This window comes from Peromyscus maniculatus, chromosome 5 (assembly GCF_049852395.1).
Source record: "Peromyscus maniculatus bairdii isolate BWxNUB_F1_BW_parent chromosome 5, HU_Pman_BW_mat_3.1, whole genome shotgun sequence".
Taxonomy (NCBI): domain Eukaryota; kingdom Metazoa; phylum Chordata; class Mammalia; order Rodentia; family Cricetidae; genus Peromyscus; species Peromyscus maniculatus.
This window is the reverse complement of record NC_134856.1, coordinates 104,016,878-104,031,656: the sequence shown is the minus strand read 5'-3', so window position 1 is coordinate 104,031,656 and position 14,779 is coordinate 104,016,878. Positions and strand designations below refer to the sequence as shown.

At 42.1% G+C, this 14,779-nt stretch overlaps 1 long non-coding RNA gene and 1 other non-coding gene across 2 annotated transcripts; one reads left to right on the top strand and one right to left on the bottom strand.

Moving 5' to 3' along the window:
- Nucleotides 1–13: 13 nt before the first annotated feature.
- On the top strand, nt 14–2,122 carry LOC143273420 (uncharacterized). The gene is made up of 2 exons (XR_013051511.1): nt 14–1,821; nt 1,931–2,122. It is a non-coding gene; the product is annotated as an uncharacterized LOC143273420 (long non-coding RNA).
- Trnak-uuu (transfer RNA lysine (anticodon UUU)) lies at nt 1,321–1,393 on the bottom strand. Its single transcript has one exon. It is a non-coding gene; the product is annotated as a tRNA-Lys (tRNA).
- Nucleotides 2,123–14,779: the final 12,657 nt, after the last annotated feature.

Genomic DNA, 14,779 nt, shown 5'->3' with positions numbered 1-14,779 from the left:
GGCAGGCAGGCAGGCAGCAGGCAGGCAGGCAGCAGGCAGCAGGCAGGCAGCAGGCAGCAGGCAGCAGGCAGCAGGCAGCAGGCAGCAGGCAGCAGGCAGCAGGCAGGCACTGGAGCCCCATCTAACAGCTACATCCTGATCCTCCAGTTGGAGACAAACAGAGAGAGACAGGGCCTGGTGTGGGCTTCCTGAAACCTCACAGCCCACCCCTAGTGACACACCTCATCTAAACAAGGGCCACATTTTCTAATCCTTCCCAAAATAGCTATGCCAACTAGGGACCAAATAAAGGAGCCAAGGGGGCCATTCATATCCAAACCACCACACTATGTGTCATTGTATTGTTTTTTTTTTTAACTCACTCCTCATCCCATCCCCACATGCTGCCTTTGAATTGTCCCGGAACTACTCTTGTGCAGCGTGATTTAAACAAACGAAGACACCATCAAACAAGGGCTGGAGAAATGGCCCAGTAGTGAAGAGCACTTGTTGCTCTCACAGAGCATCCAAGCTTGGTTCCCCTGGACCCACATGGTGACTCACAACCATCCATAACTACAGGGGATCCAACATCCTCTTCTGACCTCTGTAGGCACCAGGCATACATGCAGTACACATACATACATGTAGACAAAGACATACACATAAATAAATTTTAAAAATTTAAAAAACAAGACAAAATTTGTCCTTGATCCTTGATTTGGCTGAACATATTCATCCTATGAGGTTGTTTTTGTTTTTGTTTTATTTGCTCCTTAGAATTGTTCATAGAGACTTTATTACCCTCAAGTTACAGTCCTCTGGTAGGTAGAGAAAATACATTTTTTTTTTAAACAAAAACAGACAAACCCCCCCCCCCCACACACACACAATCTATTCTTCTGTCAGCCACACCGTTAGCAATCAGTTGACCTAAACTATGAAGATAAATAGTAAAGAGGCACACTATTGCTAGGAGGTTGGGTATTTTTGTCACACCACGGGACTTGCTAATAACCTCCTGATGCTTGTGTTTATCATTACAATACAACACGACCACAACTGAGCAGAGAGCTCCCCATCAACCAAGGTTCTCAGCGGCCAGAGGGAAGGACAGAAAATCCAAGTCTTGTATTTTAACATAGCAGATATGTAAATGTTTTTAAAAAAGCTTGCTCTAGAAGTGCGGCTCTTCCATGATCTGTAAGCTTTCCGTACAGTGCTCCTCATGAAGGGCGCGTAATTTAAAAACTGATATTTTACTTATCTCCTTGGAAGACAATGAAATGCTCACTATGTTGGCTACTGATTGCCTTAGCTTAGGAAGAGAAGAATTTTAAGTGCCTGAACAGGGACTTGAACCCTGAACCCTCAGATTAAAAGTCTGATGCTCTACCGATTGAGCTATCCAGGCCCTCACAGAATGAGCTTCTTCACATACAGAAATAGAATCAATAACTACCAACTTCATTGGTAGAATAATAATTCTTATACTGGAAAAATGATGGAATTGCTTTGTAGCTGTGAGGGGTGGTTCGCTAAGCATTTGTTCACAGGTTCTGTAGGTAAGCCTATAGAGCAGGAATGTGAGTGACATGAAAAAACTAACCCTTCATTGTAAACCGTTTGTGGAAGAGGGAAAAAAAAAACAGAAGAAAACAATGGACTGCTTCGATAAGTATCTGTAGTTAAATATGCCACCATCGAACCTGATTGCTGGACACCAAGAAGCAAACAGAACGACACAAAGGAAAACAAGAAAAAACTAAGAGAAGCAAGAAGCAACCAGGGACGACATGGCGTCTGAGGGCCTGAGAAAGACTCTTGAACAAGAACATTACGGTGAGTGTGGGCCTAGCTGCCCTCTCCACTGCTCTGGGTGCCCCTCTCCTGAAGGAACATGGACACAGTTGGTGTGTTCACTGGGCATCTACCATTTTTTCTCATAAAGGTGAATTCGGAAGGAGACAGTGACTTCATTACAGGACTCAAAAGCTGTGCAAATGCTTTCCGACATCTTTTCAGAAGAGAGAAGAACAGCTGTGGCTGTAACTCAGTGGTAGACTGCTAGCCTAGAACATGTGAGACCCCGTGGTTGATCCTCCAGAAGTCCATATAAATAAACAGGAACAAAAAGAGAAAAGTACCCACCTCATACACACCTTTTTTTTTCCCCAGTTGTGGAAGATAGTTAACCAACCCTCATCTATTTTTATTTAAAGTGTTATTCTCTGATTCAAATAGAATTTTATATGAGTGCAATGTTGTGGAGTATTCCTGTACACTGTGTAAATTACACTATGATTGGTTTAATAAAGAAGCTGACTGGCCAATAGCTGGACAGGGTAAGGTTAGGTGGGAAAACCAGACGAAGGACACTGGGAAGGGAGAAGAAGGTCGGAGTCAGAGAGTCACTAGGCAGCCGCAGACGGCGTAGGAGATGAACATGCTGTGTTAGTAAAGATAATGCCACGTGGCAGAGCATAGACAAGAACTGTGGGTTAATTTAAAATGTAAGAGTTAATAATGAGCCTGAGCTATTGGCCTATCATAATATTCTAACATTTATACTATCCATTTATAATGAATAGTAAGACTCTCTGTGGTTATTTGAGAACTGACTGCTGGGACAGGAAGATTCCACCTACACAGTGTCACTCTGTATTTTGTTTCTTGATTTTCCTACCATATGCCTTTGCACCAAATATAGTCAGTTCTCACATACACAGACAGATCCAGCAACCATAGATTCAAACAACCATGGGTTGAAACATTTCTAAAAAATGATTGTACTGAACATATGAACTGTTTGTTCATTAATTCCTAACAGTGCACTATTCAACTACTTACAAAGCATTTATATAGGATGTAAATACAAAATGTATAGGAAACTGCATGAATCTATTCTGGGAGACATGTAAACAGTGTCTACCCACTCCTCATGAGGTCCTCATGACAAACCAAAGTACAATTCACCATCTGGGCATCAATGACTTTATTGGGTCTACTGACATTGGATAAGGGGCTGCCTACAGGAACATGGGCACCAAAGGAGGTGTGCTGGAGAGCCTTCACCCAGCATTCATGATGGCTTCCCTCTCGGCTGCTTAGACAGGGCCCTTTCCTGACCAGTTCACCTTCCCCAGTCTGTATACTCTAGCCCTTCCCCAAGACCTTTAAGGCAACAATCTTGGTGGCACTGCATAGAAATGACCAGGAAGACTGGCTGGAAACTCAAGAGGTCCTAGTGACGCTCTTTCCCTCCTTCTTTGAGAGACAGTCAACAACCTATAGCCCAGTCATGATGGACTCTTGAAAGTAGTCATGACTGATGAGATGAAATGAAAATGGGGGCTGTTTTGCTTGAATGAAGTGCTCTACAACAGGTCCACACACAAGTGCTACAATATTTTATAAGGAGATTTGAATAACCACATATATGGTATCTGCTGCATTTCTATGTTATAAAAGTAATTCTTCTAGGACAGGCAAAATGGCTTGGCAGGTAAAGTTCTTGCTGTGAAACCCTGATAACCAGAGTCTGGTCTTACATAAAAATTGGAGAGACAAAACCTCACAAATTTGTCCTAGGACTTCTACATGTGTTTCATGTGCACCATGGCACATATGGCTGTACAGACACCATGCGCGTGTGCGCGCGCGCACACACACACACACACACACACACACACACACACACCCCTAACCAACTAAATAAATAAATAAATAAATAAACAAATAAATAAATAAATAAAAATATGCTAGTTCAAACTGAGTGGTACAATGTGAAACTTAACCAGATTTTGAATACTTTGAAAAACATATAAAGTATCTATTTAATAAATACTGCTTATCCATGGAAATGGTATTTTGAGTATGTGAGGTTAAATAAATGATACCAAGATTATTTCCTTCTATTTTCATTAAATTTTCATTTTTATAACCTGTTTATTAGAAAACTGAAAGTTTCAGAAGTGTTTGCTTTATACTTCTATTGTTCAGGACTGGTGTGAAAAAGAAACTTATTGAAGGCTACAGGGCAGGGATTAGCAGACTGGAAGCAGTCAGCTGGGTCCCCAGCCCTGCCTTCCTCTCCACTGCCCCACTGCCCCCACTGCCCCCACTGCCCCCACTGTCCCCACTGCCCCCAGCCCTACCTTCCTCTCCACTGCCCCCACTGGCCCCACTGGCCCCACTGCCCCCAGCCCTGCCTTCCTCTCCACTGCCCCCACTGCCCCCAGCCCTGCCTTCCTCTCCACTGTCCCCACTGTCCCATCATGCCACTGCTCAGTTTTCTATGCTGCCCCATGAAGTCTGGGAGAGCATAGCCCTTAGTATTTGACATGATATCGGACACACTCAACATGTGATGAAGGAGCAAACCAGGGCAAGCTTTTCTACGGAAATCCTGTAATGACATACCTTCCTGGCTACATGCTTTCTCTGCCTCTCAAAGTATGTCTGAAGACAAAAATACAAGTATGATCAGGAGCTGAAAAGTGGTTGTTAAAGCAAAGTCATTTTATTAAAGAGTCAACTGTACATTACAATGATATTTCTGTAGACTTTTTCAAATCTAAGGTTAGTGGGGACAGACTATCCTTCCAGTAACAGTCTAAAAGAATAAAAATGAGGTGGAGAAAGAGAAAAGGAAGGAACAGGAGAAGGCAAGCTGGTGCACAGTGGTTCCTGTAATCCAATTACTGGGAAGGTTGAGGTAGGAGCACTGTCAGTCTGAGACCATCCTCTACATAACTGGTTCCAGGACAGCCAGCCTGAGCTACATGGTGGGAGCCTGTGACAGAAACTGAAAGAGAAGGGCTGGATATGGTAATGCATGTCTTTAATCCCAGCACTCAGGAAGCAGAAGCAAGCAGATCTCTGAGTTTGAGGCTAGTCTGGTCTACATAGCAAGTTCCAGGCCAGCCAAGATACATAGTGAGGTAGGAGTTATTAGCCTAAATTTCATGGCCTATATGTAATTGAAGGCCCAATTTTGTGTGTATATGCAATTTGTACAAAGAGTGTGACCACTGCCACAATGGGTTGAGAACCAGGGTTATAAGAGAAGCACCTATTTGCTAAGTTGTAACAGCTGAACATAATTTTAGTAAATTAAAGAGAGGGAACAAATAGCTATTGTGAAATCAGGAAACTTGGATGTTTGGGTAATAGTCAAGGTAACTCCTGGAGAGAAGGAAGAGGGATTTTACTTGTTCATTCTTTAGTTAGCTGTTGCATGTGTGTGTTCATCTGTTAGCATCACTAGTACTGTGAATGCCTTGAGTATTTGCTAAATAACTTTGCTGTGGAATAATCCATCTGTGTGAATAAGTATTACTCTCATTGGTTAATAAAGGAGTTGATTGGCCTATAGCAAGGTAGGATACAGTTAGGTGGGACAATCAAACTGAGGCTACTGAGATGAAGAGAGGTAGAGAGAGAGACACACACACCAGGCAGCCGCCGAGGGAGCAAGATGTGTAAAAACGAGGTAACAAGCCATGAGCCACATGGTAACACATACATAGATTAGCAGAAATGGGCTAATTTAAGTTTTAATCGCTAGCTAGAGATAAGCCTAAGCTATTGGCCGAGGATTTATAATTCATATTCAGCATCTGAGTCAGCTATTTGGGAACTGTCAGGCGGGAAAGAAACATCCGCCCACATATAGTGTTCCCACATGGTACAACTACGTCCACATAACACCTGAGAGAGCTTGGGAAAGGATTCTAAACATACAAGAGTCAAACATAGCTTCTTGGTAACCACTTTTTCTTCAGTGGGCTCTGTTTGCTGGTGGTGAACCCAGGCACTGTTCCTTTAAGAGCTGGCTTCCTGGCTTCCGTGCTAGCAACAAAAATGGTCAGCTCTTTTGAGAGGCCCTGCTGCCAAACACTTGCATTGTGTTCTTGATCGGAGGAAACATGCTGCTCGGGGACGCTGCTAAGTGACAGAATAGACACAGAAACTTCGTGGAGATGGGGTAGTAAACATGGCTCCCAGAGCTGGCAGTGAACATTCCTCCGTCCCTCCACCATGAAACCAGACTCTCTGGGAACCAAGAGGGAGGAGCCAGCACCAGCATGCCATGATCTAAGTTACACAGCAGTTTTTTGTGTTTTTGTTTTTTGTGTTTTTGTTGTTTTTGCTCATGCAGACAGAAAAGGCTACAGGTGCACAGTAAAGACAGATTCAGATGGGAAAAAAAAAAAAAAACCTCAAAATGGGTTACAATGTGATTAAAAAGGCTTGAGAGAGAAGAGAAAAAGAGAATAAAGAGTGATAGAAAAAGAAAAATGTAGTTTTAAAATAAAGTTCTTAAAATGGGAGTAAAGTAATATAAAAGAAAATAGCCACGTAAAGATGAAAAATACAGAGTCTGGATACTGTATGTTGTTACATTGTCTTTGAATTGTTTGACTGCTGAGGAAGGAGCAACAGCTGCTAAGAGACATTTGATTGTAAATGCTGCTGGATTAAATCAACCTATATATTTTAAAAATACCTTGACTTCAAAATGGAAGTCAAAAGGTATGTTATGCTGGGAAAGAGATTCTGCTTTTATTTCCCCAGAAAATAAAAGGATATGGATTCATTCCAGGTTAAAGATGATCAGGTTTGATTGATTAAGAGCCCCTGAAATCTTGACTATAGACATAAAAAATAAACCTAAAAGAACTACAAGACAGAGCTGGAGAGATGGCTCAGTGTTAAGAGCACTGACTGCCCTTCCAGATGGACCCAGTTCAGTTCCCAGCAACCACATGGCCACTTAAAAACTGTAACGTCAGTTCCAGGGAACCTAAAATCCATGGTAAAACACTAATGCACATAAAAAAATATAAAAATTAAAAAAAAAAACTACAAGACACATGATATATATTTTACCTGCTTAAACACATAACAAAAAAATCATCTTTGGCTGACTTGTGTACAATGCAGAATCTGTACTTTTATTAATGCAGATATGTATGTTACTTTTACAATTTTATATATTTTCAGAGCAAGGGGACCAGACACCAGTAAAAATGGCTCAGGTGATCCAGCATCCAAAACAGCTTCAAGGATGCTGACTGAGATGATCCAGCCTCACAGAACACTCTAGTCAGGACTTGATCATAAACCTAAATTTTCTCAGGGTCCCCCAAAGATCAGCACCCCCAATCAACAGGAAGTAGTCTAGAGAACCACCCCCACATTCCCCCCCAAAATGGGTTATGGGTGCATATTATCATTTAAAGGGGATTGGTTACAAGTTTTTATTGGTAATGATGAGGAAAAAAGCTAAACAAAGGAGATTAGATTCAGTGATCTTTCTAAAAAGAGGGGCTATAGAAATGATAGGGTAAATGATAAAAGGGTAAAATATTGAATCTACTCTAATGCAAAAAACAATTATTAATCTTAAATGTTTTACATTAGTATGGATTTTAGTTTATTGATACAAATATAAAGTTAATTTTGTTATACCCTATATATATTTCTACTCTTGTTTAAGGTATTGTGTTTATACAACTCATTTAAAATGTAATGTATAATTTAAAATACAGATTAATAGTCATCCATAATAGTCAAACTTATAGTCATGCTAGGTATGTTTTCAAGGTCATTCACAGATATATTTAAATAGATAGATGATCCTCAAACACCTCAAAGATTTATAGAATATGGAATTTAATGTTTAATGACCTAAGGCTTTTCACGACAGTGAGACATGTCTGCTCCTGGCAGCATCAATATACTTCAGAGAAGATGATGGGGATTGAAGAAACTCTGTATGGAGTTGTTTTTTTTTGTTTGTTTGTTTGTTTTTGTTTTTTTTGTTTTGTTTTGTTTTGTTTATGGCAAAAGCTAGCCATGTGGGCAAAGAAATTTCCCTTGCCTCAATTGCTGACAGTTACTGTTCAAACTGGACCAGCAGGATACAAGAAAGGTGACTGCTGAACTTTGCCAAGACAAGGCAGGACAGTCCTTCAAAATTCCCTTCTTCACAGGAAAGTCTGTCAGATATGCTAGGCCTGTAGGCCAGAGTTGGATGCCCAGACATTACAGAGGAACTTTGGGTGACTGTCCAGGAAGCCTGATGTCCCTACCACTTGGTAACATTTCATCCTTCTGGGGTCTTTGTTGGAGTTAAAGACTAGACAGTTATAATTATAGTTTTTCTTAGTTATGATGAAAAGGTAAATTAGAAAAAAACTTTAGATTCACTAAGATAAGATAGATAATTGAGTATTTTCTCTAATTTTGCCAAATACAAATGGACTGGATATTATAATTTTAATTCTTACTTGATAACTATTTTTGTTATATATAGTTTTACTATGTTAAGGTTAAAACCTTCCTTTTTAATTAGACAAAAGGGGGAAATGCTGTGGGATGGTCCTTCTGTACACTGTGAACATGTATAACTGTCATTGGTTAATAAAGAAGCTATTGCTGCCTGGGGCCAGGCTCCACCAGCACAGTGCTCAGAGGGAAATCCACAGTGTGGTACTAGGCTTTCCTATCTGAGGGAGTTAGGGAACACACTGTCTTGATGGTGAATTTCCTTCAGATCTTTTCTTAATTCTTCTTTTGCATTTTCTATTCTTTATTTTCCTTCTCTCATTCTTGATGTTTTCCTTCTTTTTTTTAATTTTCTCTCTTTCTGACATGTTTCTCTCTCTCTCTCTCTCTCTTTTTTTTTTTTTTGGTTTTTTTGAGACAGAGTTTCTCTGTGTAGTTTTGGTGCCTGTCCTGGATCTCACTCTGTAGCCCAGGCTGGCCTCAAACTCACAGAGATCCGCCTGGCTCTGCCTCCTGAGTGCTGGGATTAAAGGCGTGCGCCACCACTGCCCAGCTGATGTTTTCCTTCTAATTCTCATTCTTGATGTTTTCCTTCTAGCCCATTTTACCTCTATTCTTTTCTTAAAATTTATATACCCCAGCAAAATCTTTCTGGCAATATAAAAATTACAATGTGGTTACATTCTGTTTTTTCAAGTGAATGATTACAATGAATACAAAACAAACAGTAAAAAATGGCATATTTTCCATATCCCTTATATGATTAAATATTTTACGTATTACAGGTGAAAAGCAAATTATCCCAAGAACTCACATACATTCATACCCAAGCAACTTGTTATAGATGAACTGTGTGAGCAAACAAAGTATTCTTCTCAGTCAGGTCTTCTACTGTCAGCTGCATTTTGCAGTTACAAAGCCAATTACTTTATTACTTATCTTGGAAGGTAATCTTATAAGGAATCTTAAAGGAAGCACAAACCTAGACTTTTATATATGAAAAAGAATCAGTCAGCTCTACTTTAAATCTTTAGGGTGCATACCCACTCATCAATGGTTTCTTATATCAGGAGGTTGGGGGCAGAAATGAGTATAAGGAATTAATCATCACCTTTGGTCATCAACCAATCCTAGCAAGAAATGTGCATTAGCTAGTAATAATTAGGCTGCTTTGTTCTTGTTCCCTGACCTCAATGAGTTCCACATTCAACTATGTGCCTTTCTAAAACTAATCTTCTTTTTTTTTTTTTTTTTTTTTTTTACCTCAAAGCTATTTGACAAAAACATCTTAGTCTAGCTTAAGTTATTTTCAAAGCTTTGTTTCAGCTATGATGCACTCTGAAACACCTTCCAACATTAAAGTTAAAAGAATTAAGTTAGCTGTGCTAACTGGGACTCAGTTGTTTTTCTTAATCATTAACCTAAGCCACAGTCTATATGGCTCCTCAATAGAAACTCATGTGTTCTAGCTGTGTGACACACTTCCTTGTATTTATTTTTATTCATCAAAACTCTGTACAAACTAATATTATTATTACTATCAATTAGGCAGTACAGCTTAGGAAGAAATCATCTTCATAATAATCCACAGGTAAAAATGCCCAGTAGAACAGATGTTTCCATGAGATAAACACACTACATTATAGGCAGTGGTGATCTCCTCACACCCATTCACACCATGCCAGATACCAGAGGACAATGGCAGGGGCAAACATGTAAAGGGACAGCAGAAGCAAAAGACACTCTGAGGTCTGTGGTCTCAGGGCCTTACCGATCTGAGGTTCACCCATCAGGGATTTTCCTCCTGGTAGGCTTTCACCCTGAAGTCAACTGCCACCTGCTGCTCCTCTGACATGGCCACCAGCACTGCTGCCATGCTATTGTCTGCCTGTGACTCTTAATAATCTCTTACCCAAATGACAGTCTTCCACTCTGTTTTCAGCTCGTCTGATGTAGTATTTGTGTCTGACAGATCCATTGCACAGTAAATGTTTATGGAGCCAGTGTCCATGTAGACATACCATTCAGCCTTTTATCTGGAACCTTGGGATCTGGGGGCAGGAATTTCCACACCTGTGGATGATGCAGCATCTGGTGCCTGGGTGTTTATCCTATTTGGTAAAGTTCATCCATCCACTTTAAATTCTTGTTCCACAAGTTCTCTCCCTCCTCTTCCTGTGAAATATGCTACCATCTGCTCTCCATCTACAATCTTCTGTCCTTCACACTTTCACACCCACTAGTAATGCCTATGAATCCCACATTTGCAGAGATGCCCTATCTTTCTGTCTCCTGACTAACTCTGGTCTTGTATTCCTTTTGGGATTATTTTCTTCTTCTTCTCCTCCTCCTCCTCCTCCTCCTCCTCCTCCTCCTCCTCCTCCTCCTCCTCCTCCTCCTTCTTTTCTTTTTCTTTTCTTTCTTTCTCTCTTCTCTCTCTCTCTCTCTCTCTCTCTCTCTCTCTCTCTCTCTCTCTCTCTCTCTCTCTTTCTCTCTTTCTTTTTTGAGATAGGGTTTCTGTGTAGCCCTGATTATCCTGGAACTCACTCTGTAGACCAAGATAGCTTCTAATACACAGATCCACCTGTCTCTGCCTCCCTGGTGCTGGGGGATTAAAGGCATGCACCTGGCTTCATTTTGGTTTTTCGTTTCCTAGTGATGTATTTTATTGCTTAAATGAGTGTAGATAATTATTTACTATGAAGAGGGAAACAAACAAACAAACATATTCAGGGGCTGGAGAGATGGCCCCATGGTTAAGAGCACTTTTGCCCTACAGAGGACCTGAGTTCAGTTCCCAGAACCCACATGGTGGCTCACAATACTCTGCACCTCCAGTTTCATGGGATCCAACATCTTCTTCAAATTTCTGTGCACATCAAGCAGACACAGGGTGCACATACATACATGCAGAAATGCGGTGGAATAATGCTTTTGTACAATGATTTAATGCTAATTGGCCAGTAGCCAGGCAAGAAGTACAGGCAGGATAAGCAGACAAGAATTCTGGGAAGAGGAAGGCTGAGTCAGGAGACGCCAGCTCGCTGTCCAGGGAGCAGTATGTAATGACACACAGGTAAAGAAAGCCACAGAAAATGTGGCGACATATAGAATAACAAAAATGGGCTGAGTTTAAGTGCAAGAGCTAGTCAGTAGGAAAGATGTCTGTAGCCCAACAGGCAGCAGAGGGGTAGATCCCAGACACAGCAGACATAATCTGCTGGTCAAGAAAGGCTTTTATTAGGGTTGGAGAAACACATGCAGTAAGCATGAGCAAAGACCCTCTGCAAAGCCAAGGGGTGACGTGATACAGGAACTGGAATTCTGGTCTCTCCTTGAGGGCTGGGCATGTTAAGGGTCTTTTAGATGGTCTTCCTACCCCCAATTTAGGGTTGGGCAATTTGAATAAACACAGGGAGGCTGATTGGTCCACAAGTTTGGGCTAAACTCATCCTGGTCTGACCTTAAACTTATCCAGGACACAGGCAGAGGGGCCCTATTGGCTGGGGGGAAAATCCTCAAAGTCTCTTTTAAACTGTCAGGCTTTTGTCTTAGGTCCAGAGGGTGAGGAAGAAGCCAACCACTTTGGAAGTTTACCATTTTTATTATCTAGTCATGGCCCTTCTCTCTGTCTGTCTATCAGGGGTTCTAACATAATATCGCTTACACTAGACTGTATGTTACCAGTCACAGTGACTGGTGCATTAGCTACTTTTCTTATTGTGACAAAGTACTTGACTGGAACAGCCTGGGAAGGGTTGGTGCAGGCCCCACACAGCAATGAAGGCCTGGCAGTGTCAGCTGAGGTAAGGCTTCAGGCAGCACTGTCTGAGGTCAGGAAACAGGAATGCTGGCTGCTCTTCCTAGGTCACTTCCATTGCTGTGAAGAGACACCATGACCATGGCAATGCCTCTTATAAAGGAAAGCATCTAGCTGGGGCTGACTCACAGTTCAGAGGTTTGGTCCATTATAAGAAGGACAGGAAGCAGGCATGGTGCTGGGGGAGGAACTGAGAGTTCTCCATCTGAATCCATAGGGAGCAAGGAGAGACATTGGGCCTGGCTTGGGCTTCTCAAGCCCCAGAGCCCACCCCCAGTGATACAGTTCCTTCAACAAAGCCACACCTACTCTCCCTACGAGCCTCTGGGAGCCACTGTCATTCAAACCACCACACTCTGCTCATACTGTGCACCAGACCCAAGCCCGTGGGATGTTGCCACACATAGCGCGGGTCTTTCTTCCTCAGTTAATCCTCTCCAGAAACCTTCACAGGCAACACCTAGAGGTTTGGTTCCTGGTGGTTTTAAATCCAATCAAGATGGCAGTAAATATTAACCATCCCAACTGGGAAGTGCTATTCAAATTTAGGGGCGTCGTCAGCAATGATAAACGTTCAAGCATCTGGTGAAGTCTGGCATAGCAGGAACCTGCCTGGCCGAATGCCCAGGGGGCAAGGAGCAAACCACACACACCATTATCCCAGTGGAATCTGCAGCAACTCATGTCCTTACCACACAGACAGACGGCTACCAAGCACTGCTGGTCCCCCTTCTGAAATGTCCCTTCTTTCCTCAGTGACTGTCCCTGGCTTGCTTCCTATGTGAGCTTTTAGTTATATCAGCAAAGTCATAAGACGGCTTTTGCTGTTTCCTGCTCCTCACATCTCTGTGGGAACATTTGAGAGCGACAACTTTTCAGTAAACACAAGCCACACCTGCTATAGAATAATCCTGTACACTGTAAAGATCTGTCACTCTAATTGCTTTAATAAAAAGTTGACAAGCCGGTAGCTGGGCAGGAAGTTAGGTGGGAAAACCAAACTGAGAATGATGGGAAGAGGAAGGGCAGATGGGGAGTCACCAGCCAGATGCAGATGAGAATGCTGTACTGAGAAAAGGTACCAAGCCACGTGGCTAAACATGAAAAGAATTATGGGTTAATTTAAGTATAAGAGCTAGGTAGCAATAAGCCTGAGCTACCAGCTGAGCATTTATAAGTAATATTAAGCCTCTGAGTCAATTACTTGGGAAGCGGCTGCTGGGTATTTGGAAATTGGCGGGGCAGAAACAAATATTCATAACCACTAAGCAGCCCCTAATGACAGTTTACAAAGGGGAAAGTTAATGAACCTTCCCTCAACATTAACTTGTTCTGCCATATTTCTTAAATAATTATTGACTGCCAACATCTTCCAGCACTAGCAGACTAGAGGACAGAATAGGAACTATGTGCGGTACTATTCATCTACTCCAGCAGGTATCCGTGTTCATTTATAGGAGGCTTTGTAGCAAAGCCAGAATTTCCAGAAGAAAACAATCTGTACACCACACTGGCCTCCAACTCAGTTATCCACCTGCCTCTGCCTCCCGAGTGCTGGGTCTACAGATGTGTAACCATCACCACCCAGCTAACAATCTTGATTTCTAATAGCTACCCATGATTTCCAATTGAAAACCTGAGCTGGGCTCATAAAATAACTCAGACTGGTTGGTGGATGGTCACAGCAGAGGATGTCCTTACCCAATCATCTAAAGTGTAGTCCAGGGCTGGAGATGGCTCAGTGGTTAGGAGTGCTCACTGCTCCTAGAGGGCGGGAATTCAGCACTCCGCATTCACTGTGGGCAGCTCACAGCTGCCTGTCCCGGGCCCTTTTCTTACCTTCTAGGTCACCCACATGCATACACCATTCACTCACACAGATGCACACATATACATATAAGTAAAAATAAATCTTTAAAAAAAAACTTCACTTTGGTGACAAACAGACTAAATTTGGAACCATACAGAGGACTGTTGTGGCCCCTTGCACACCTTTTGCTTGCTATGTACTTCGTGAATTTACCCATTCAAAACTGAAAGCACGGCTAATGTAGATCATGCTCTAGGATGTATAAAACATTGTTATCTGATTCTGATACAAGGAAACCAAGTGTAAATGAATAACTTCACACTGTAGCTTAGTTTTTGTACTTTGGAGAAGAAGCAAGTCAACCTGCCTCCCAGAGCTTGAGAAAAATCTATATAAACCGGATGACACTCAAAAGCTACATCATGTGGGCTGAATAAACAAGCTGTGAACAGCCAAAGGGAAGAACAACTGGCTGGCTGTGGTGGCGCATGCCTTTAATCCCAGCCCTCGGGAGGCAGAGTAGGTGGATCTCTGTGAGTTCAAGGACAACCAAGTCTACAGAGTGTGTTCCAGGACAGCCAGGGACATTACACAGAGAACCCCTGTCTTGAAAACCTGCCCCCCTCCAAAAAAAGAGCGAGAAAGAGAAGAGCAACTAACTAAAGGAGTTTAGGTCAATTGTTCTTTCCAGGGCACAAATTAGAAGTTGAATAGCCATACATGGTGGCACATGCTGTTAATCCCAGCATTCAAAAGAGGCAAAGACAGGCAGATGTCTGTGAGTTCAAGGCCAGCCTGGTCTACACTATAAGTTCTAGGACAGCCAGGGCCACACAACAGGGATTATGTCTCAAAAAGTGAGGACTAGGGCTGGC